Below are 23,871 nucleotides of genomic sequence, written 5' to 3'. Positions count from 1 at the left end.
AATTCTTATATACTAAACCATGAAAGGTGGGAGAGCAAATCCCAGGTATTTTTATACCATTAATATTGTATTATGTTTGTTAAATTTGTTGTGATAACTCTGGGGCAAAATATATAGTCCAAGCTTGTAAATTTTGTTTAATAACAGCTAGGTACAATTGAGACAATAAATAAGATAAGGGCTGAATTACTGGCTGTTGTTTAATATGACTTTAGAATAAATTCACTGGTAATTAAAGTAATTACATGACACACTTCAGTAGTTTCTGGGGCAAGAAAACAACACACTTAAAAATAGCCATATAGGAAAAATGCCCATCATATAGGCTTAGAGTAAGTAGGAAAAATGCCAAGGACTGGAAAAAGGACCTCACAAAAAAAGTCCACTTATCTCTCTTGAAAGAGGTAGCAATATCTCTAGTTCACTAGACTTCAATGTTAAATCAATTAACTTAAGAGAAGAAAGATACAAGATAAGGAGTGTTTCAGTGATATTACTGTGTCCTATTTCATGTTGGCATCTAGGAAGAATTTAAGGTATTACCCCTTCTTCCACCATCACTGTCAATATCAAAGTGAACACACACTTTGACAATTTCACTTCCAGCAAGCAGAGATCTGACATGGGTACAGGAGTATGGAGGATCAATTAAACTTTTTGCTGCAGAATTAAGAAAGTAGAAGTAATTCTTCCTCAATTATCTTTTCTCTCACCCTTGGAAAGCTGAATTAGAAAACTGAACGGAACCCATAAGAAGAATAAAGAAGAAAAAAGCTCTACTTCAGTCTCAGGGAAGGATTCCTTAAGGGTCCCTGTATGGTCAATCCTGTTTACCATGATAAAGAAACATACACTTGGCTTAGCAGCAAGACTTAAAGGTTTGCCTGGAGCAGATCTGAATATATTACCCTGAAATCAAATGATTCCAATTGTTATTTTCAAGCTTTATATATGTGAGATCTTACATATATCTAAGTTCTCAAGTAATTATTATCATCGTCTATTGAAGGCCAATGTAATTCCTAATTTATTGATTTCTCAACATTCATTTGTTGAAATAAAATTTTTTGGTCTTAGTTTGGTTGGTATGCCATAATTAATAAAACCTGCTTAAAAAATATGTGGGAGATGCATCCTTCATGGTGTAGAAGTTAAATCTCAATTTTAAAAAATTGCAAGAAATAAAGATGAGACTTGAGTAAGGCCTCCCTTTGAGAAGGAAAAAAAAAATATGTGGGAGAATAAATGAAAACGCCCTTCAAAAAAACTGAATATTTGCATAATATTTGCATAAATGCACTATATTCCTACTATTAGGTAGAATAGGATACCGTTAACAGTACATCCCACCAAGTAGTCTGCCTGTCAATCTACCAAGCTTCATTAAGAAGAACAGATGGACAACATAAAAACTGACATTTAGAAGATCTTGGTCTTTGCCCTTTGGCTCTCTGCCCTCAGGCAAGAGTGTGGCCCTTAAATCTGTCTTCCCAAGAGACTGCTGAAAATGCTTGTGTGGTCAAACGGGTTCTACCATTGGTCTCCTTCCAACCAAAGCTCATTAGTTTTACTTTTCCCTTTAGATTTGTGGGTTAGAGTTTTATTTGTTGCATAATAGAAGGCACTAACAGCTTGTATTTTTCTTTACCCCTTGGCATTGAATCAGGAATGTATCCATTGCATTTTCTTTATTAAGTGGTGATTCACTGTATGTCCTTAGACCTGGTTGTCATTCTAAACATTTATTAACTATTCTAATTATAATAACATACTAGTCATTCTATCTCTCTTATCTAGATAAACTAAAAATGAACTAGTGCTCTAGCTTCAACTTCAAAAATCTAGACCTGCACTGTCTAATATGGCAACTTCCAGATACAGTTAACTACTGAGCACTTGAAATATGACTAGTCCAAATTTGAAATGTTCTATAAGCAAAAAACACACACCAGATTTCAAAGATTTAGTAAAAAAAAAAAGAATTTAGAATATCTCAAATTTTAAATTATTTCTTTGAAATGATAATACCTTGATTATATTGGGTAAAATAAAATATATTCTTAAAATTAATGCCAACTGCTTTTTAATTTTTTAATGTTGTGACTACAAATTTTAAATTACATATGTGGTTTATATTCTATTTCTAGTGGCTAGTATTGATCTAGATCCTCAGTGTCATTCTAGAAATTTTCATTCTTTTTTTTTTAAACTAGAGATTTTCATTCTTAATGACTAAATAGTTCTATTAATTTAATTAATTTGAACTCACTCTTTTCTTACAGGCTTGTTTAAAATTTGTTTATTATCTTCTAGAGTTGATAAGAATATAAAAGATAAATTAATTAAAACTAATTAATGACCATTAATCATGTTTTCAGGCACTGACCTCAATCTTCCAAGAGCTTGAAAAGTCCTTTAAACACCTACATTAATGGCTTTGTGTCATGGCAAGTGATATTGAGTACTGAACCAGAAATATTCTAATGCTGTTCTTGCCTTAGGTGAATGCCTCTGCCTGGTGCTCCACCAAGCATAATAAACAGTGAGTGACACATAATAGCTCAAACGCTGATACGTGTGTTGGAAAAGTGTCCTAGCATTTTTTTTCAAAACAGTGTCATGAAATAGAATATAAGAAATTAGAAAAGTCAATCTGTTTCTACTACTTGTGATTTATTTTCAAACTCAGCTTTCAATCTGTACGCAGTACAATGTATGCATGAATTTATGGTCACCTTCATACATGAGGGGTATTTTTTCTTAGTGAGTGACCACTGTATTTGTGACCTATAAAAAGAAAAGAAAATTTTTCTTACAGGAACTGAAAGAAATAATGAGATGGAAAGTCCTAGCATTAAAAAAAAAAAAAAAAAAAGCCACCAACCACCCCTCTATGTCACTTGTTTTATCAACTGAATTGAAAAGCAAGAATCACAAGAAAACAGCTCAACCATGAGAAAATGGCAACATCCTTCTGATCTGGAATATACAGCAAGGGCTTTCACTGAATCCAAAGGAAATAGAGGCCTACGATGAGACATTTGTGCAAAGGAAATAGAAGCCTGCAAAATCACATCGAGCATTCAAGCTGATAAAGACTCAAAAAAAGAATAGCTGTATTAGGAGAATTGTTCTGTATAATTTTCCTACTCTTCACTAAGGAAGTGTACTCTATATCTGTAACAGAATATTCAAAAAGGGAGAAAATTATTTTTCTCCAAGAAAATTATTTTTCTCCAACACATGCTTCCAATAACAAGAAACTTTATAATAGGAAAATAGGAAATCATTCAAAGGATTTAATAATGTAAAGATAATATACTTAGAATAATGTAATCTTAAAGATACCCATATTAAAAAAAAAAACTCACAAAGGCAATGAAGTGATAACTAAAGACTGCTCAACAGAAGTACAAAAGCACTTAGTATGATTCTATTTTTGTTCATCTTTAAGCTTCCAACTTTCCAGATAGATTGACCAAAGCACTGAATTTAGTAAACTTGCTAAAATTAGAAACATCCTGTAAAAGACCAGAACTAGAAGTAAATTAATTTAAAATTGATTTTTTTATTAATTTTCCAGGCAGTTCTTTCTCTCCACCTTCTCACTATAAAACCACTATTGCTAGGGCAGTATGAACAAAACGTTTTTTACCAAATCTAACATGAAAGAAATAATTTTTTTTTACTTTTTTTTTAATTGAAGTATAATTAACACAAAGTGTTGTATTAGTTTCAGGTGTGAATGTAATAATTCAACAGTTCTATAAATTATTCAGTGCTCATCAAGATAAGTGTACTATTGATCCCCTCTATCTGTTTCACCCCTCCTTCCACCCACCTCCCCTCTGGCAAGGACCAGTTTGTTCTCTGTATTTAAGAGTCTGGTTTTTTGTGTGTAAACCTGGTGATTCACAGACCTGTACCCCTGGGGATAAAAATATATGTTTATAAAAAATAAAAAATTAATTTAAAAGCTATAATAATCTAAAAAAAAAAAAAGAGTCTGGTTTTTTGTTTGCCTCTCTTTTCTTTGTTCATTTGTTTTGTTTCTTAAATTCTACCTATGAGTGAAATCATATGGTATTTGTCTTTCAGTGACTTACTGAATTTAGCATTAAATCCTCTAGGTACACCAAAGTTGTTGCACATGGCAAGATTCCATAATATGAAAGAAATAATCTTCTTAATAGAGTTCACTATAGAAAAGGCCCTTGAAACAAGGTCAGGTTTTAAGACATTGTTCCACATAATCATGCTAAAATTTTTCCCAAACCACAACTACTATTAGTTAATGATAAAACATTATATAAAATGTATACAATCATATACTTTTAAAAAATCAAAATGGGATGGGGTGATTCATAATTTCCTAAAGTTTTCTTTTTTCATATATCATAGATATCTCCTTTTTAGTACTTTATTTTTTGAATATACATAGTTTGTCATTCTATAAATGTCCCTAGGTTTCTCAACTACCACTGTATATATCTATTTACTATTTAGGTTATACGCAATTTTTCACTATTACAAACAATATTACAATATTATTATACTTTGCAACCTATATAAGAATTTCAGAAGAATAAATTCCTAGAGGTGGAACCTCTGAGTCAAAGTTTATCATTTTTTGGGTGTTGGGCAGATATAGCAAAAATTACGCTCCAAATTACTTGGGCCAATCAATATTCCCACCAGAAAGATACAGGAGGGCCTCTTCTCCCATACCCTCATCAACACTGAGTGAAGAAAAATATATCTCAATTTTTACTCCACTTGGGTTTTTCTGACAAATCAAAATTGAGAGTTTTTTCTTGTTCCTTTTTTAGCTTACCTTTTATTCCCTACTCTCTTGTTCACCTGGTCTTTCCTGATGCTCTCTGTGAAAAAGAATAACAATAATAAAAGTTCTCTGTCTTGAGACAAAGTATACAGGATATATTTGAAAACATTCATCTGATTCCAGGGACTGGCAAATATAATCCAATGCTGGATATACTATGAACTCCTGAATTTTTTCTAACATCTTTGGTTTGGCTTTTCAGCAAACAAAGCAAAAATCAATCTTATTCTATATAGTGTTCCCTAGGAATAGGGAATATTTCAATTTAGCCTGCATCCAGCAAAAATTCAAAACCTTCAATATTGTCCAATTTTTAATTTCAACTCACTGTTTACATGATTTTCTCTTCAAACAATTTCTGTCTCTCATGAACACAGATTCAGACCCGAAGAGAGAGCCCTTTTGAAAACTTATACTTCAAAAGGAAACAAACAAAAAACAGGAAAAGTGCTTCAGTATTGCCATGGCATCTTAGGACAACATGTAAGAGCTTTAGTGAAGCCTTTGAAGATTTAAAATGCACCAAATTAAAAACCATGTCCATTTAAATAAAGAGCTCTTCTGGCATCAATTCTGTCCACATTTCTGGTGGGGAAGTAAATGGGTTTTTTTTAAGATATGAACACAGCTGGAGATAAAGACATTTTCTTTATAGGGGCTATCTAGATATTTCCCTGTTGGATATTAATGTTAAGATAAAAGCAAAGCCGATTTGTGCAATGGACATGACAGAGAAGTGAGCTACAAAGTGAAAACAGTTTTCAGATTGCAAGAAATTGGAATGCTATAGAACATCACCAAGTCTTAAGGATTTGAAGACAACTTTAAGAGAGATCTATTTCAACACTTGTCCATCTAGTGCTTAAATCTTCTCCATGGGAGACTGGTCAAATGTTCATTCACTTAATGTTTAAATACATGCAATGATAGGGAACATGTTACCTCTTGAGGCTGTCCATTTAAACTCTGGAGCAGTCCATTTAGCCATGACAATTAGTAAGTCCTTCTTGGCATGTCCTGCTGAAATGTTATTTCCTTATACTTAATGTTTATGGATTCTTACCTATATGCTGGAATTATAAAAGAACTCTTTGCTGGCTAATTCTACATCGATTCCCAACTGCTTCTTCCTTTCACCTTCCATCAGCTAAGGGATGCCAATGGAACCCAGTTATGACCCACAAGACATAAGAAAAGTTTAAATGGGGGTTCTGGAAAAGCTTTTTTCATCCATTCCCCCTTCTTTCTGCCTTGACATAAACTTGATAAAGGTATAATTGCTCTTTGAAACTAGGAATCACAGACACTGGCCCTTACATTCCTGAACCCCTGAACACTAGCAGCCACCTACTTTTATACTTTCTATTACTTAAGAAAAGTAAACCCCATCAATTCTGAGGGATTTTAACTGAGGGTTTCTGATGCTTGCACCTTAAGACACACCTACTTAACACATGCCACACTGTCACACTGGAAGCTCAGAAATTTATTCTATTTGATAATACCTTAACAGAGAAAAAAATATTTCAATAAACTGGTACAGGTAGCCAGATTAAATATATTCTCACTTTCAAATGTCAACAATCTAGAATACATTATCATAGTGCAACAGCTTAAAACTATTAGGTAGACTACACCCAAAAGTAAACTTAGTAAAACTTAGTATAGGGAAGTTAGAGACCTCTGAATTCTGATGGAAGGCCACTGAAGCAATTTATTTATTGTCCCTGATCAATTCTTTCTCTTCCCTGTCTTCTCTTCCTATTCCTATCTTACCTCACCTCCAAATTCACATTAAATTAAGATTTTTAAACCCTGGGAAGCCTGATAGAATGATCCAATTTGTTTTCTCTTTCCTTTTTTTTTTTTCCCAAGTCTATCAGGATGTCAGTTTTCTGCAAATTACTTGCCACCATAGCTTAATCTCAAAAAGGAGTACTGAATTTCAGCTTTCCCAGGATCAACAAAAGTGAGTCTCAAATTGCAATGTGATTTACAGATACTGATCTGCTATAATCTTTTAAACTAATAGCAAAATGTCCCCCCAGAAACATGTCCAAAACTTGGGCCTATTTTTCTAGCTTTATTTAATGCATATTACCAATAATGCTACAAAAGAATTAGGGCACCTGGACAGCTCAGTCAGTTAAGTGTCTACCCTCATCTCAGGTCATAATCCCAGGGTCCTGGGATGGAGCCCTATGTTGGGCTTCATGCTCAGCATGGAGCCTACTCCTCCCTCTCCCTCTGCACCCCCCCCCAGTCATGCTTGCTCTCTCTCAAAAAAATAAATAAAATCTTTAAAAAATAAAATAATTAATATAAGTATTATACATATACATAAAATAAATCTAAATTTCTCCCCATAATTTATACCTAAGTCAATTCTTTTAAAGAAAAATTATAAAGCTATTGTTACCGAATTTGTATTTATCAATTGCATTTTTCTTTCCCCCTTTTTTTTTTTTTAAATTAGAGAGAGAGGGCAGAGGGGGCAGATGGAGAGAGAGAGAGAGAGAGAATCTTAAACCCCATGCAGGGCTCAATCTCACAATCCTGAGATCACGACTTGAGTCAAAATCAAATGTTGGACATTTAACCAACTGAGCTACCCAGGTGCTCCTATAAGTGGCATTTCTAAATCAGTCAGCAGGATTGATCATATATCTTCCATCTACTTCAAAGAAAACTTCTAAGAAGATAGTAAAATAGTTGACAGAATGAACTCTGGCAAAAGTAAGGTCTGAGTTTGAATCTGGATTTTGCCCCATATGCACTGACTGATATGGGGCAAATTACTTAACCTCATGTGTCTTCATCATTAAAGAGAGAATAATCATATTTACACCTCATAGGTTTACTATAGGGATAACTTAAGATGTGTGTGTGTGTATGTATATATGTAAGCCACACACACAATACATATATATAGCTTAGGATCATCACTAGCACATATGTGTTCAATAAATGATTAGCTGTTTACATTCCTAGAAAAGTGCTGGTACCCTTTGATAGGCCTTAGACCTCAACCATACTCGTTTATACTTTTTTATACTGCCCCGGTTTTCTCAAATTCTTTCTTTTGATTTGGTCGAATGATTCAAAATCATGGAATGGCTAGCATGTATAATTTGTTTTCATATTTACATAACTTTATATGTTTTAATCTCCAAACCATTGCCTATCCTTTTGTAGAAATAGAATCTATGTGTTTTGGCAAGAGGTTCTGAAATAACAGCAATGGTAAGGAGGTAGAGATCGAATGCCCTAACATTAGAGGTTTTATGCCTTAATTTGTAGTCTACCAGGAGGGTACCCTGAGACAAAAATTCAAGTGCAAATTGCTTTTTTGGGAAATGCTGGGAACAATGATAGGGATGTAAGAAAGAGATACAAAGAAGGGTTCCTTCTCAATCCAGCTACCACTGTAGGTAAACTGAGCTTAATCTCACTGAAGCAACTCTAGGAACCAGTGCAAAACATACACCTTCAAATTAGAGCACCCAAAGGGCAAGGAAGCCCAATTCCTTAGATTATCAGTTGAGGGGTACTCCCAGGGGTTAATTCCCTGGTCGTTCTCACCTACTGATTATGGATAAAAGGCATATATGTTTTCTGTGGTGGGAGAGGGGGGAGAAATTAGAGATGCTAATGCTGAGGCATGAAATCCAGGAGAAGCCCAGTGAATGATCAGGATAGGAGGAAGGGGAACCAACGGTGTGTGCCCCAGGACACCAAGCACCAAATCAAATTAGAAGAACAAAAGCTAAATCCAAGTAATGTCCTTTGGCAGGATAAGTCCCTGGAGTAAAAATATCACAGGAAAGGAATCTGAGGAGAGGAAGTAAAAGGCTTAAATTTTTGTGGAATGGAAATGCTGGCAACTCAAAAGAAAGCTGGAATTTTGGTTTTGGGAGCATGGTACACATCTCAACCCAAACAATTTCATTTGTATGTATCATAGCAGGAAATTCATAGTGCTATTAAGTCCTTCCCCTAGCTATGTGGGCACACCTAGAACTTTGGGCCCATCTTTTGGTGGGACTTTGGGTGACTATTGTATAGAGCATATAGTACTTCCCAAAACATGTCAAGTCACACTTTTCAGAGCCTTTGAAGGAGGAGTCCATTTTGGAACTCCTCCTCAGACCTGAACTATCCTCTCTGGGGAAAATTCAGACACATTTTGACTCCAGAACTCCTTTGGTGACTGACATTTACTTGCTGGATGACATTTGCTGAATTTTCCTGGCCTGCTGCACAGAACTTGTTGGTGCTGTCCTCCACAGTGGATATCTAGAGAGAAGCTGGGAACTGTAAGCTAAAGCCCAGAATACAGGTGGAAGTAAACCTAAAATTGTGAGAAAACCTGAGACACCTGCAATTAATGACCTCTGCTTCCCTTACTTTCAGCGAACATTTATTAAGCACTTACTTTCCTCTCACTTATATATGTGGCAGAGTTCAGAAGGAAGCAAGCCTGGAGCTCACATCCCCTCTTATAAGTCCATTTGTGCTTAGGAGACCAAAATTGTACATTAGATTGTTTTGATTAGACTGTCACTTATTTTCTAATATCTGAATGCTGCAATCAATTTCCACCTCATCCCTGCCCCATTCCTGACAAGTTTATCAGAGGGGCCCTCAGTCAAATTCATCTCTGACACAATTGACAATGTGTCCTACAGTGAGGTCCTTCTCAGACACAAGGGATGTCATTATCATTAAAAGGGCTTGTGAAACATTCACAGTGAGCTATTCAATAATTTTTGTTGGGCTTCCTTGAAATAGGATTACACTTAGGAAATTTTAATAACTTATTAGGACATCTTCATATGGGATTTTCCTTATAAGAGAAAATTTCTGTGGGAGTCATGACTGTTTATTGCATTGATTTTTCAATTTTATAAACCCCTGTGGACTTGATATGTTGGAATAAAGATATCTCACTTCAAAAAAAAAATGGCTGTTGATGTGGAGTTGTTCTTACAGATTGATGTAAAAAATAGAAATGTTAAAAGGCTACTTAAAATTAATTTGGGGCAATTATAAAGGGAAAAATAATTAAATAATGTGCTTTTAGATCCTTCCCTAAAACACACAAATCTTCCATTTTGTATAGCGGGATTTTTTTTTTTTTTTCAGGAAACTACATATATAAATGAAAATCTTTGGAAATATAATGAAAACTTTATGTCTTTGGAGGCAACATTACCCTTGAAATGTGATTATAAAGCTGAGAATGGTTTTATTTTAAAAAACTCTAAGTTATTTACACTAACAAAAATACTGACTGAACAATTGTTTAAATATCCAAACAAAAAATAATTTACTGATATGTCCAAGTGAGACAATGGAAACAAGGTAAGAAGGAAAAGGGAAATAAATTAGGATACCCAACTTGACCTTCATTAGTTAAGAAAACCAGTGCTGTTTTAAGAAGGCAAATGATAGTCCCTTCTCGGTGTCCTATTTGATTCTAACTGCTTTCTAAGTTTATTCCTGTTAGTTTCTTATGGAAAATTCAAAGTGGCTAGAATACAGCAAGCTTTTTTTTCTTAAATACTACTTTTAGACAGACTTTTACTTTGCACTTTACCACAGACTCCATCATCCCCCTATTACTCATAACCCCATTCTGATTTAAACCTTTATTTATTCAGCCTGGTCTTTGCAGACTGTGTGATTTGGGACTCCTCTTCAACATTTCCCCCACCCAGCCAAACTGTCCTATTAACTATCCCAGAACACTGTTCACTCCATAATTCTACCGTCAGATGATGGTAGAATTCTACCCCTCATATGACCCCCTCATTTCCTCTTTGCCTGCCTAAATTTCATTTTTTCATAAAATCCATTCATATGACAACCCCTTCATAAAGGGGTTATTGCAATTATTATTTGTGATCAGTAGCTTAACCGTATATGTTTAATAACTGGCTCTCCCTAGGAAAGAGGGAAATCATTGATCTGCAGTGCTTGCCAATTTCTGTGGTATAAATTTTCCTACCATGGTATTGCTAATTTCAAAATGTATAGTTGGAAAGGTGCCCACAATCTGCTCTTGAGAGCTGATGAGAGCCAGCTCTAGCACACAATTGTTTTATCAGACTAAGTTGTTCAGTACTTTGTAATGCCATATCAAGGAACTGTATTTTTAAGAGAAGTGAGATCTTATAGTAAAAGCAAGCAGCATGGAGCAGAAGTAAAAAGAATTGGGTTCTAGCTCTAGCTCTACCATTACCCAACTAGGTGACTTTAAAGCCACTTAACCACTCTGGGTCTCAGTTCTCTCACCTGTAAAATAACAAGAGCACAAACTTTCTAATAACTTTCTAACAGTAACAAGTCTATGATTGTATGTAACCCCTCATATAACCATGTCTTTTATCACCCATCTCAACTGAAATCTCCTTTAGAGTAGGCTGTGCCATAACATATTATGTCTTCAATACATCAAGCACAAATGCCTTGTACTTAGCTGGTGCTCCACAAATAGTTTTTTGGGTTTTTACCTGGGTGACACCAGAGAGCCTGGATATATGGTGGGTTAATGGAGGAGAATGGGGTGTGGGACTGTATCAGCACAAGGAGACAATCACAAGATTAATCTGAAGAATAATTTTCTCTGTGAATATAGATATTTTCTAGGTTGGTTACAGATGGCTAGGAAGCACTGTATTTAGTTGCACATCATGACTGTTCCTTCCCTCCTTTTCAGGAGCCACTCTGAACAGGCACCAAGTTGTCCTCATTTGACAGTGTCTCCCAGTAGAAACTTCCCTTCCCACCATCACTTTTCTATTCTCAAGATCACACAAACTGTGTCTTTAGCATTTTTTTGTCATTTGTATTTCTCCCACCATATATCCCTGCCAGATTTATCTCAGAGAATATCTTTCCTACCAGTTTCTTTCTTTCCCTTTTTCTCATGACGGTACTTGTGATCATAAAGAATGTGAATTGGGACACTACTGTTTATACGCATATGCCAAAGCACAAGAAGACTATATGTATTGAAGTAAAATTGGACATTCAACAGAATGATAAATGTGACTCTTTCTACCTCAGTTTTAGTCAAGGTGCCAAAGGCCCAGTTATTATATAACAGGGAGGTAGGAAGAGCCCCATGCAGAATAGCAAAGATTGTAAAACCACTTCTGCCAGCAATAGTAACCTCTGGGCAATAATAACTCTTGAGTTGGAAGAACTGGAGAAGAATCCTTTGGAGAGAGTTGTTACAGTTATTTTTGCCCCAAGGAAGAAAGACTACACCTTTGCTTTAAGTCAGTTGAGAGCAAATTCAAAGGGATACTTGGAGAGTTTGACAAATATCTCCCAGAGTTTAAGTGCTGAGATAAAAAGCTGTGACTAGACTGGAGCAATGCAGAAAGACAAGACTCGAGTTTTCTGAAGACAGGATGTGGGCTATGTAGGAGGGAACAAACATAGAGCCACCTTGAAAGAACTGTCTAGAAAGACAAAGGGACTCAAGAGATGGATAGCTACAAGAAGTCCAGGAACTGAAGATAATGTCTTAAAGTATCACCTATTTTGCTTAACATATCACCTATTTCACAGGAACCAGAGTTATCGTTGAAGGTCCCAGAAGGGGAATCACCCCAAAAACACTGGATGAAAGAGTCTTTTTTGAACATCTATGAAGTCAAAACCAAATCACATCAGTAAGATCTCTACTGCCTCCTTATCTATCTTTCCTCATCCCACTCCCATGCTGGAGGGGCCAGAAACCATAGCTAAAGGATGAAAGAGGGAATGCTACTTCCCATATGGATGCACACACATGTGTGCATGCACACACATTCCCACACACATATACACCAGACTTCTGATCCTTGGTAAGGCCCTGGCTTAGGATGGAAGAAAATTTAAAGAGGACAATAAGTTTAGGTTATTATATTGAACTGTATTCTTTGAAGCTGGAGAACTGCTAATTATCAGAGAGTAACTTAAAACGTTATGAGTTCTTCAATTCTGTTATTCCTCTATTTTGCCTAATTACCAATATTAAGCCCATGTTTTTTTCTTTTGCCTTTCATTGAAAAAATACAATGTCGTTCTACTATCTTTAGATTTTTAAGTGAGCTTGTCCTAGGACCTGAAACACTTATTCTTTATAAAGGAAAATGTGTGCATCATTACAAAAATCAATGGTTGGGACTCAGTCCATTTGGAGATTGAGTTTCCTGCAATGTGCTTATTCCAATGGGGATTGCCCAGATAAGGTTAAAATAAAAATCTTTATGCAAAATGATAATCTTTGTATAGAACTTGTATATGGATCTCAACTCCCTCAAAAGATATAGGTGTTTTCCCTAGCAGGTCTGGCACAGGGATAAGACAAACTTGTTATTCTACCTGTATTAATTTGTCATGGTGTGTACAGTAATGTACCCAGGATAGATATGGCACAAGCGAAGACTTCCAGACTTTCTCTTGGGGGCTCAAAACACCATATTGACAGAGTTAATAAAGATATATTCTAAGAATTATGAACCTCCCTATTATTTTTCTGGAACAGCAGCCAAAACCAATAGCAAAACAAATGACCCAATGCTGCCACGATGGCAGGCATTCTTTACGACATTTCATGCCAATTATTTCCTTTCACATGACAAGCAGGCATTAATTTTCAACTTCTGACCTATATTTCACAAATCTGGGTTTCAGACCAAAAGAAACACTAGCTATCATAAAAATGCTACAACAGCCTGCTACATGATGAGGAATCCCTTCAGGCTCCCAGCCAACAAGTTTGGTTTGAGTCTGCAAAACTTTTATAGAGTAGAAAGGTGAGGTAGGAGAAAAAGAGGATAATTGCCCTCCCTTCCTTAAGAAGTCTTATTTATCATAATATCTACCACATTCAGAGTGGTAGAAAGAAATGAAGGAAATAATAATCCAGTGTTTACTGGTTTCCATGGTATCTCAGGGGCAGCAGACCATGTCCATGGCTGTTTCCCCTCTCTCAAACACATTCTTTTTTTTTTTCCATTTTATTTCTTTTTAGTGTTCCAGCATTCATTGTTTATGCACCACACCCAGTGCTCCATGCAATACGTGCCCTCCATAACACCCACCACCAGGCTCACCCAACCCCCAACCCCTCTCCCTTCCAAAACCCTCAGTTTGTTTCTCAGCGTCCACAGTCTCTCATGGTTTGTCTCCCGCTCCAATCTCCCCCAACTCACTTCTAATCATTCAAGTAAAACCTCCAAAAAAAAGTATCCTGACTGCCTGAAATATTCCAAAGACGTGGAATTGGAATAGAGAACACTCCAGATAAAAACCTTATGGTAGAGGGTGGCTTTTGCAGGATGTCATTGCTGAAGGCATTTATAGTGGCTGAGCGGGGATTTGAGTGTGATGGTGCACAGCCACTAAACGGTTCCCTAGGGGCCCTGAAAAAGAAAAAGCAATATCCAAAAGTGCCCAACATCTTTCCAGGGGTAACTTTTTCAGAGTAAAAATCTAACTCTGTAAAGATTCACAATGTGTTTAACTGAAAAAAATGTAGTGAGGATACATACATCCCCAACCCCATAAAGCAAACCCTGAGTGCAAAAAAGAACCAGATCACAAAACATTCTCAGATTATAGCTAAGTTCTAGATGGAATATCAAGACCCAGAGAGATTTAATTTGATTTTCCAGTATAACAGAGTAAGTCAAGAAATAGGGGTTTGAATGAAAATTCTTTTTGCCTCACAATTGTACCGAGTGCTTAAATAAGTCACTGTCAAACTCCATTGTTTCAAATTATATTGCTGTTTCTAGGCATAATAAGAGGAACATGGGGAAAAGGGACAGGAGGCATATTACACTGTTATTCAAAGTGGCCTCCAGCATCTTTCTGTACTTCCTTCATTCACTTCATTCAGTCATTCATTCATTTACAAATATGTATTAACTCCTACATTCACAAATATATATTAACATATATTCACAAGTATGTATTAACTCCTACATTCCAGGCAAGTTGCTGAGGTTGAAATTGTGAACAAGATCCACAAGCCTCCTACCTTCACAGAGAGTCAGAAGAGAGGCCAATCATACTCTGGGCAACAGACTAGTTGTAGCTGAGCCAAGGTCCCAGAACTACCTACTGACATACTTTAGATGAGGCAGCCAACCTTTGTAGAAAGCAAGAATTATTTGCTTTACGACTAGCGTAATACGTGATCTCAAACAACTCATGAATACTTTCTGGTCCCCAATTTGCCATCATTGCCATGAGACAATGACACCTATTTTACACCTACTGTATATGGAGCTAAATCCTAAGAAAATAAAGCTTTATAAAGTACTGTATAAATATCTAAATTACAAATATTAGAAAATATTTGCAGCAAAAATACTTGTTAAGAGATGGCATTCTACTTGTTACCTAACTCAAGTCTAACAAAAAAAAAAAAAAAAAAAAAAATGCTGTCAGAGATGAGAGCCAAAAGAGGGAACTAAGTGGTGGTTATAAGTAAACATTTATACAATGCATCCTGAAGAATACAATACTGAGTTCTGTATAAGGTCACAAGGTAGGACAAAGCAATGGTTTTCAAAGAGTTTTATTTGAATTACTCACAAACTATGTAAGAAAAAGAACATGCATATTTTCCATTAATACCTTCCCGATTTTTTTTTAAAAGGGGGAAATAAGACAAACATAATTTTTATGCATAAAAATGGTTTTCTTTAAAATACAAATAGATTTATTTCAGTTAATATTCAATGACTCTAGGGAAAGAGGGTAGAGGAATAATCCATGAGCTTTATTTTTTAGTTTTGATGAAGTTTTCTCCCCTTCTCTTTCCCCACCCTCTACCAAAGGAAAGGAGCCAAGAATTATGAGTTGGGGGTGTTTTTTCATTCCTCCATAATTCAAACACATGTTTTCCAACTGAAAAGGAGGCAAGTTCTTCTTTAGCTGTGATCCAGAATGATCACTTTTAGTTTCAAAGAGGATGATTAAAAGCAAGTAAATACACAGTAGATATACAGTTATAGTCACAAAGAGGGTTTTTTTCCCTTCAACTAAAACATAAATGAATCAAAATAGTTTGAGTGGCTTTACCTCCAGGTAAAAAAATACATATTTTTTAAAGGAGTGTGCAAAAAAGGTAATTCATAGCTGGGTTTACTGGATTCCTTATGGCAACAAGTGCCTTGGAGTTTTTGTTTTTAGAAAATGAGGACAGTGGATTTAAATCCAAAGCCATTAAGGAATCAAAACCTGCCACTGTAAGAGTACTCAAAGAGATTGTCCTTGAGGGGAACGTGGGTGGCTCAGTGGGTTAAAGCCTCTGCCTTTGGTTCAGGTCATGATCTCAGGGTCCTGGGATGGAGCCCCGCATGGGGTTCTCTGCTCAGCAGGGAGCCTGCTTTCCTTCCTCTCTCTCTGCCTGCCTCTCTGCCTACTTGTGATCTCTGTCTGTCAAATGAATAAATAAAATCTTTAAAGAGAGAGAGAGAGAGAGATTGTCTGTGGATGCTTTAGCACAAGAGGCATGGGGAATACACTGCAGTTCATCAAGACTGGTTTCCTTGTTGTCAAGCCCTGGCACACATATATGGGAAAGCTCTGACCCTTTTGTAAACAGACAGCTTGACTCTCCCACCTTTGGTGTGGTGGGGCCCACCCAGCCCAGTAGCATACTTCTCATCTAGCAGAATATTAACTTGGCATGAGATGATTTATCACCTAGTTATTGGAGGCATGGCAGGGTAGCTACAAGGAGTAAATATTCTAATGCACTCTGACTCCAGGAAAGCATAGATAAGGTAGAGAAGGTAAGTCCATTATAAGCTTAAGTGCTTAATAAGACTTAATACCAGTCCTTTCCCAACAGAAGCAAGAGGAGGGCAGAAAGAGCTTCAAAGAAGCAATGGGAAAACCACACACCAAAACACATCAAGAGTTCTACACAGTTGCAGAAGGGCTGCAATGGTGTAAGTTTTTAGTAAAGGTTGTCAAAACTCAGAAGTATCACTATAAGGATACTATAAAAACACAAGAAAGAGGATGACAATATGCAGTGGGGTAATTGCCAACTTAGAAAATGTCTTATAGAAGCAACAGCATGAAGAGAAACAAAGTCTTAACCAAAGTCATCTGATGGCTAAACTCTAGACGTCTTGTAACCAAGATCTTTGCCTTTATTTTCCTCCCAGCAGTTGACTGCAATTTTACTGCTTTAAATAAAAGCCTACAAATAAAACATATATATTTGCTGTTTGCATTTCTGAAATCTTTCTTTAGCCCTATAAGGTTCTGATGGCCATGGATACAAGTACTACTATTGCCGCTGCTGCTGCTGCTTTTCCTCTTGCACACGTGAACACTGAACACTGATGTACACTCATACACCCAGATCTGGGGAGAAGGAACATAATCTCTGATAAAAGAAAGTATAATTTTCTTATGGAGAATTTTTTGGGAGTTTATAAATATGGCAGTCTTGTCAGATGTCTTTTATTTTTCAGTTGGTATCTCAGCTAGGCAACGAGGGACATTAAGCCTGATTTACCTGCACAACATTTTAAATCTGCTGAAATCACGCAAGTTTACCCTAGCCCAGCAGAGCACTGAGTATATTTTTCTTAAATGCATTATTATCGTGAGCCCAACCAGCAAACCTATTATTTAATTGAAGTTTTACCTTAATAATTTCTATAAATTAAAATAATATTTCCATTTTAATATTATGAGTTATGAGCAAATAAAAAAAATACCTGCTTAGACTTCATAAATGTATTAGGATTTCACACTATTATCTTCCCCAGAGGCAGCCAAGCCTCAATCAATAATTGTATAGTGACATTTCAAATCCTCATATCTCAAGCTAACAAATAAAGCCAGCAGGGTAAGAAGCAAGTTTATTAAATATTATTTGAGGAATGCTTAAAAGATTGAAAGTATTTTTCCTTCCCCAATTCATCATAGGCATGATATGAAAATGCCACTGCAAATCTACTGAGTAGACTCAAAATATTCAAAGGCTCTGTTAATAGGCAAATGTTAGTTTTGGAAGGGAAGGGAATGGGGGGATGGGTGAGCCTGGTGTCAGGTATTAAGGAGGGCACATATTGCATGGAGCACTGGGTGTGGTGCATAAACAATGAATCTTGGAACACTGAAAAACTAAAATTAAATTTTAAAAATCTTACAGGTATAACCTGAATTTTCTTCCACCTTTAACACAGGTGTGCTAAAATGCAGTTCTATTTAAAATAATAATTTAAATGTTCCTGGCTTATACGTCCACTTATGTTAGGACCTCAGGCCTTCAGCAATCCCCACATACTGCCCCACTCCCCACCTCCTGCAAACTCCTTTCCAGTGTTTCTTGGATTTTTCAGAGGGGATCTCAGACCTACCCCTGAATAACCATATTCCAGCTAGCTCCTGAAGTGATTTCAGATGGGTTCTTTCACCATTCCTAAAGTACCCCAGTCCTTAACAGAGCCCTCCAGAAATAAAATCTACACAAGGAACTATGTCATAGCAAAGAACACCTCACTTCCATTTTGATCCCAGGACTTATAGAGTGTTCTCTTTCTCTCTCTCTCTCTCTCTCACCTCCCTCTCTAAATTCCCTTTAAATTTCAGCAAGAGTCCCTCTGCTCTCCATGGAGCTCAGCTATGTTTCCAGCAGGGCTTGGGGACAGCTCTAGGTGTCTGCAATCACGATGCACACTGACCCAGCCCACCCCTCCCCAACCTTCCAGCAGCCAAAACTCTCTTCTGAGAGTTCATTCAACCTGGCTGCTACTTCTCCCAAGGCATTCTTCAGGGTTTGTGCAAATGTGCTTCTGGCAAATACCAGATAAAAATTTGCCAAATATGCCTGGATTTTGGTCTTATTTGAGACCATATTCACATATGAAAAGATGAGGAAAGAAATATTAACACAATATCATCCATAACCACTTTCATGAGAATTAGATTCCTTTTTTCAGCTCTCCTGAGATACAATTAACCAATAAAAATTGTACATATTTAAGGTGTGCAACATCATTTAATATATGTGTACATCGTGAAATGATTATCACAGTCAAGCTAATTAACACTAATATCACCTTATTTTGTATGTGTGGGGGGGTGAGAACAACTTAATAGCTACTCTTAACAACTTTCAATTATACAATACGGTATTATTTACCATAGTCCCCAGGCTGTACATTAGATCCCCTGAACTTAACCATCTTTCAACTGAAAGTTTGTAGCCTTGCCCTTGGACCAACATCTGCCCATTTCCTTCATTTCCTAGCCCCTGGAAGCCACCATTTTATTCTCTGCTTTTATTCTAATAGTTCTCCAATTCTCTGATCCTATCCTCTTTTCTGCATTTGGCATTTTTAGATTCCAAACATAAGTGAGATTATACAGTATTTGTCTGTGTCTGGCTTACTTCACTTAGCATAGTGTTCTCCAGATTCTTAGACCAGTTGACCATATGGTCTCTGAACCATATGACAAATGAGACTTGATGAGCCTAACAAAAGGGGAGAGGGACATAAAGGCTAAAAAATGAAGAAGCTTAGAGGTCCTTCCCCAGAAGAAAAGTCCCTGGAGCCAGTGCTATACCTGGTGCCACTGCCCCCTGAAAGGCCACAGGGAGCCTGAAGATATTGGGCAGGGCAAGGGACACCTGGATGCAAGAAGCTAAAATGGGAATGGAGTGTTTCTGAGAATCAGTCTTAGAAATAAATGATCAGCGTGTCTGGCTAGCTCAGTCAGTGGAGCATGTGACTCTTGATCTCGGGGTCACAAGCTCTATCTCCCAATTTGGGGATAGAGATTACATAAAAAATAAATAAAATTTTAAAAAGAAATAATTATCTTTTCCAATGAAATTCCACATTAAATTTTATGTTTGTTATTGGTTTTCACTGTAAATGGCTCTGTTCCATCTTTAGCCAGTCATAACATCAGTCGACATGACACCAAACATCCAGCCAATTCAGCCATAATCAAAACTCTAGTTAACCAGCCGGCTGTTTTCTGTACATAACACCAAGCAATCAACTGGACTAATGATATGCCTGGAATGATGGAAAAGACCAGATGTTTTGGCATTATGTAAATGCCAAGTGCCAGTTGAAAACAAGAGTGTTAGCTGTCACTTTACATGTAATCTTAAAATGATCCACCCTGTACTCTCTCATGACCAGGACATAGACTCAACAAAGATCTAAGAGGTACACGCAGAAACACATGTACAAACAAGCGCTAAAAACGCTAGCTAGTAAGCATGCGTGTTATGAAACATGTCAGAGGGATAGGGGAAATAAATTATTTCACACAATCTCAATTTTATAAACTTTACTAAAAAATGTGCCCCTTCCCTGCCAGTTTGTGCTCTTCTCTGCCCTGTCCTGCCCTGCTCCCCATCTCAGGGAATGACTTTTCTAGGCTCTTCTGCCCTCTAGCTTTGGCATATAGGAGACAATACTGGAAGATGAAGATCAGGAGGAAGAGAATAACGAGGTAATTTTCTTCTTCTGTCTCTGGTGATGTCTCCACAAGCCACAGGTCTTGCCAGTAGACCCTTCTTCTACAGCTCTAGTTCACTCCTGAAAACCCCAACTACAGTCCCTCAAGTTCCCATGTCACCTGTGCAATCTGTTTCCTGGACTAAATATCACCAACTCAGAGACATAGAGTGACTTTTATTTCTCTGGCTGGACTCTGATACATAGGATAATCTGAAAAACTATCTTCTTATCCTGGGATTTCAAGAACAATCTGAGGCCCATGACATAGCAGCCCAGGTGCTAAGTTCTCCTTTCACTCTCCTCTCCTTGTTAAGTGTTCCAACTGAGAGGAAAAAGTCAGTAAAAGTGACTTATCAAAGCTCAGTCCCACCCCAAATTTCCCCTGGTGGTTCTTATGAGACAGAACCTCCAAGTCAAATGTTTACAACACTTTCCAAAATCAGCAAACAATCCTTTCTGCCGGCCTCCACTCTCTTTAAATCTGCAAATGGACATTTTTATTATGATTGTGGTAAGAACACTTAACATGGGATTCACCTTCTTCAAGTTTTAGGTGTATAAGACGTTGTTAACTATAGGCACGATGTATGGCAGTTCTCCAGAACTTACGCATCCTGCATAATGGAAACTTTATACCTGTTGGTTCATAATTTCCCCCTCCATTCAGCCCCTAGTAACCAACATTTCACTCTCTGATCCTACAATTTTGACCATTAGATGCCTCTCATAGGCAGAATTATGTAGTATTTGTCCTTCGGTGACTGGTTTATTTCACTTAGCATAACATCCAAGGTCTGTCCATGTTGTCACATATTACAGAGTTTCCTTTTTTTAACCTAATATTTCACTGTACGTATACACCACATTTTCTGGATCCATTCATGCATCAGGGGATATTTAGGTAGCTCATCTTGGCTATCATGAATACTGCTTCAATGAATATAGGTGTGCTAACATCTCCTCAAGATCATGATTTCAATTCTGTTGCATAAATAGAAGAAAATTGCTAGATTATATAATATTTCTAATTCCAATCTTTTTAAGGAGCTTCCATATTGTTTTCCATAGCAAATGCACCATTCTGCATCCCCACCAACAATGTAAAAGGTTCTAATTTCTCTACAGCCTCACCAATACTGTTTTTATTTTGTTTTTGTTGTGGGTTTTTTTTTTTTATAACAGCCATCCTAACATGTGTGAGGTGATGTCTCATGGTTTTGATCTGCATTTTCCTGAGGATTAGTAATATTGAGCATATTTTCATATACTTGCTAGCCATTTGTATTTCTTCTTTGGAGAAATGTCTATTCGAGTCTTTCATACATTTTTAAATCAGGATATTAGGGGGTTTTGCTATTCAGTTCTGGGAGTTCCTATACATTTTAGAAATTAACTCCTTATTTGGTATATGGTTTGCAAATATTATCTCCTATTCTATAAGTTGCACTTTCATTCTGTTGACTGTTTCCTTTGCTGCGTAGAAACTTTTTAGTTTTTTGTAGTTCAAATAATCTATTTTGCTTTCACTGCCTGTTTTTGGTGTCATAGCCAATAAATCATCATCATAACCAATGTCATAACTCTTGCCCCTATATATTCTTCTAGGAGTTTAACAGTTTCAGGCCCTTATTTTAAGTCTCTAATTCATTTTGAGTTGATATTTGTGTATGGTGTAAAAGTTCAATTTCATTCTTTCACATGGGGATATTGAGTTTTCTCAACACCATTTGTTGAAGAGACTATCCTTTCATCATTGTGTATTCTTGGCACCTTTGTTGAAAATTAATTGATGATATATGCATGGACTTATTTGTAGGCTCTCTATTCTCCTCCAATGATCTACATGTCTTTATGCATATAGGAGACAATACTGGACAGTACTTAATTTAACTTGAGAAAAAGTGAGAAAGAGGAGGGGCAAAGGGAGAGGAAAAAAGAGAACCTCAAACAGACTCCCCATGGAGGGGAGGAGACTGACTCAAGGCTAGATATCATGACGCTGAGATCACAACCTGAGCCAAAACGGAGTCAGACACTTAATGGACTGAGCTGCCCTGGCATCCCCTACACTATTTTAATTAGTGTAACCTTGTATTATACTACCAAACCAAGAAACATAATGTCTACAGCTTTGTTCTTCTTTCTCAAGTTTGATTTGGCTATTCAGAGTGTTATGTGATTCCACAAGAACTTTTAATATTTTTTATATATCTGTAAAAAATACCATTAGAGATTTTATAGGGATTGCAATAACTCTGCAGATCACTTTGGACAGTATGGAAATTTTAATATTAAGTCTTCCAGTTCATGAACATAGGATGTTTTCCATATGTTTGCGACTGTTTTAATTTCATTCATCAATGTTTTTTTAGTTCTCAGCATACAAGTCTTTCACACTCCCTGATTTGGTTTATTCCTATGTAATTTACTCTTTTTATTACTATTGTAAAGGAATTATTTTCCTAATTTCCTCTTCAAATAGTTTGTTGTTAGTGTATGGAAATGCAGCTGATTTTTGTACGTTGATTTTGTATCCTGAAACTTTACTGAATTCCTTTATTAGATCTAGCAATTTTTTTTCTAATGAAGTTCTTAGATTTTTCTCTATATAATCATGCCATTTGCAAACAAGGACATTTTAACTTGGATGACTTTTATTTTTCTTGTCTAATTTCTCTGGCTAGGACTTCCAGTACTACATTGGTTACAAGTAGTAAGAGCGGGCACCCTTGCCTTGCTCCTGGTCTTAGAGAAAAAGCTCAGTTTTTCATATTGAGTATGATGTTAGCTGTGAACTTTTTATATACAGCCTTTATTACATTCAGGTAATTTCCTTTTATTCCTAGTTTGCTGAAACTTTTTATCATGAAGGTGCACTGAATTTGGTCAAACCCATTTTCTGCATCTACTGAGATGATCATGTAATTTTTATCCTTTATTCTCTTAACATGGTACATAACATTAATTAATTTTGGTATGTTGAAACATCCTTGCTACCCAGGAATAAATTCCACCTGATCATGGTGTATAATCATTGTAATTTGTTGTTGAATTCATTTTGGTAGTATTTTATTGATGATTTTTGCATCTATACTCATTAGGAATATTGGCCTATAGTTTCCTTGTGATATTTTTATCTGATTTTTATGTTAGAGTAATCCTGATCTCATAAAATGAATTTAGAAATATTTCTACCTCTTTTATTTTTTATGAGTTCCAGAAGAATAGGTGTTAATTCTTCCTTAACTGTTTTGTAGAATTCACCAGTGTAGCCTCCAGGTCCTGGGCTTTTCTTTGCTGGAAGGTTTTTGACTACTGATTCAATCCTGGTAGGTTGTATGTTTCTAGAAATATACCCATTTTTTTCCCTAGGAATGTATCCATTTCTTCTAGATCTAATCTTTTGGTGTATAATTGTTCATAACAATCTCTTAAGATCCTTTTGATTTCTGTGGCAATAGTTGCAATGTTGCTCTTTCATGTCTGATTTTATTTATTTCAGTCTTCTCTCCT

At 36.3% G+C, this 23,871-nt stretch overlaps 1 long non-coding RNA gene across 1 annotated transcript; it reads left to right on the top strand.

Moving 5' to 3' along the window:
* Positions 1 to 1,132: 1,132 nt before the first annotated feature.
* Positions 1,133 to 21,147, top strand: LOC116597583. The gene is made up of 3 exons (XR_004288677.1): positions 1,133 to 1,142; positions 5,441 to 5,447; positions 21,093 to 21,147. It is a non-coding gene; the product is annotated as an uncharacterized LOC116597583 (long non-coding RNA).
* Positions 21,148 to 23,871: the final 2,724 nt, after the last annotated feature.

This window comes from Mustela erminea, chromosome 8 (genome assembly GCF_009829155.1).
Source record: "Mustela erminea isolate mMusErm1 chromosome 8, mMusErm1.Pri, whole genome shotgun sequence".
Taxonomy (NCBI): domain Eukaryota; kingdom Metazoa; phylum Chordata; class Mammalia; order Carnivora; family Mustelidae; genus Mustela; species Mustela erminea.
This window is presented reverse-complemented; position numbering and strand designations above follow the sequence as displayed.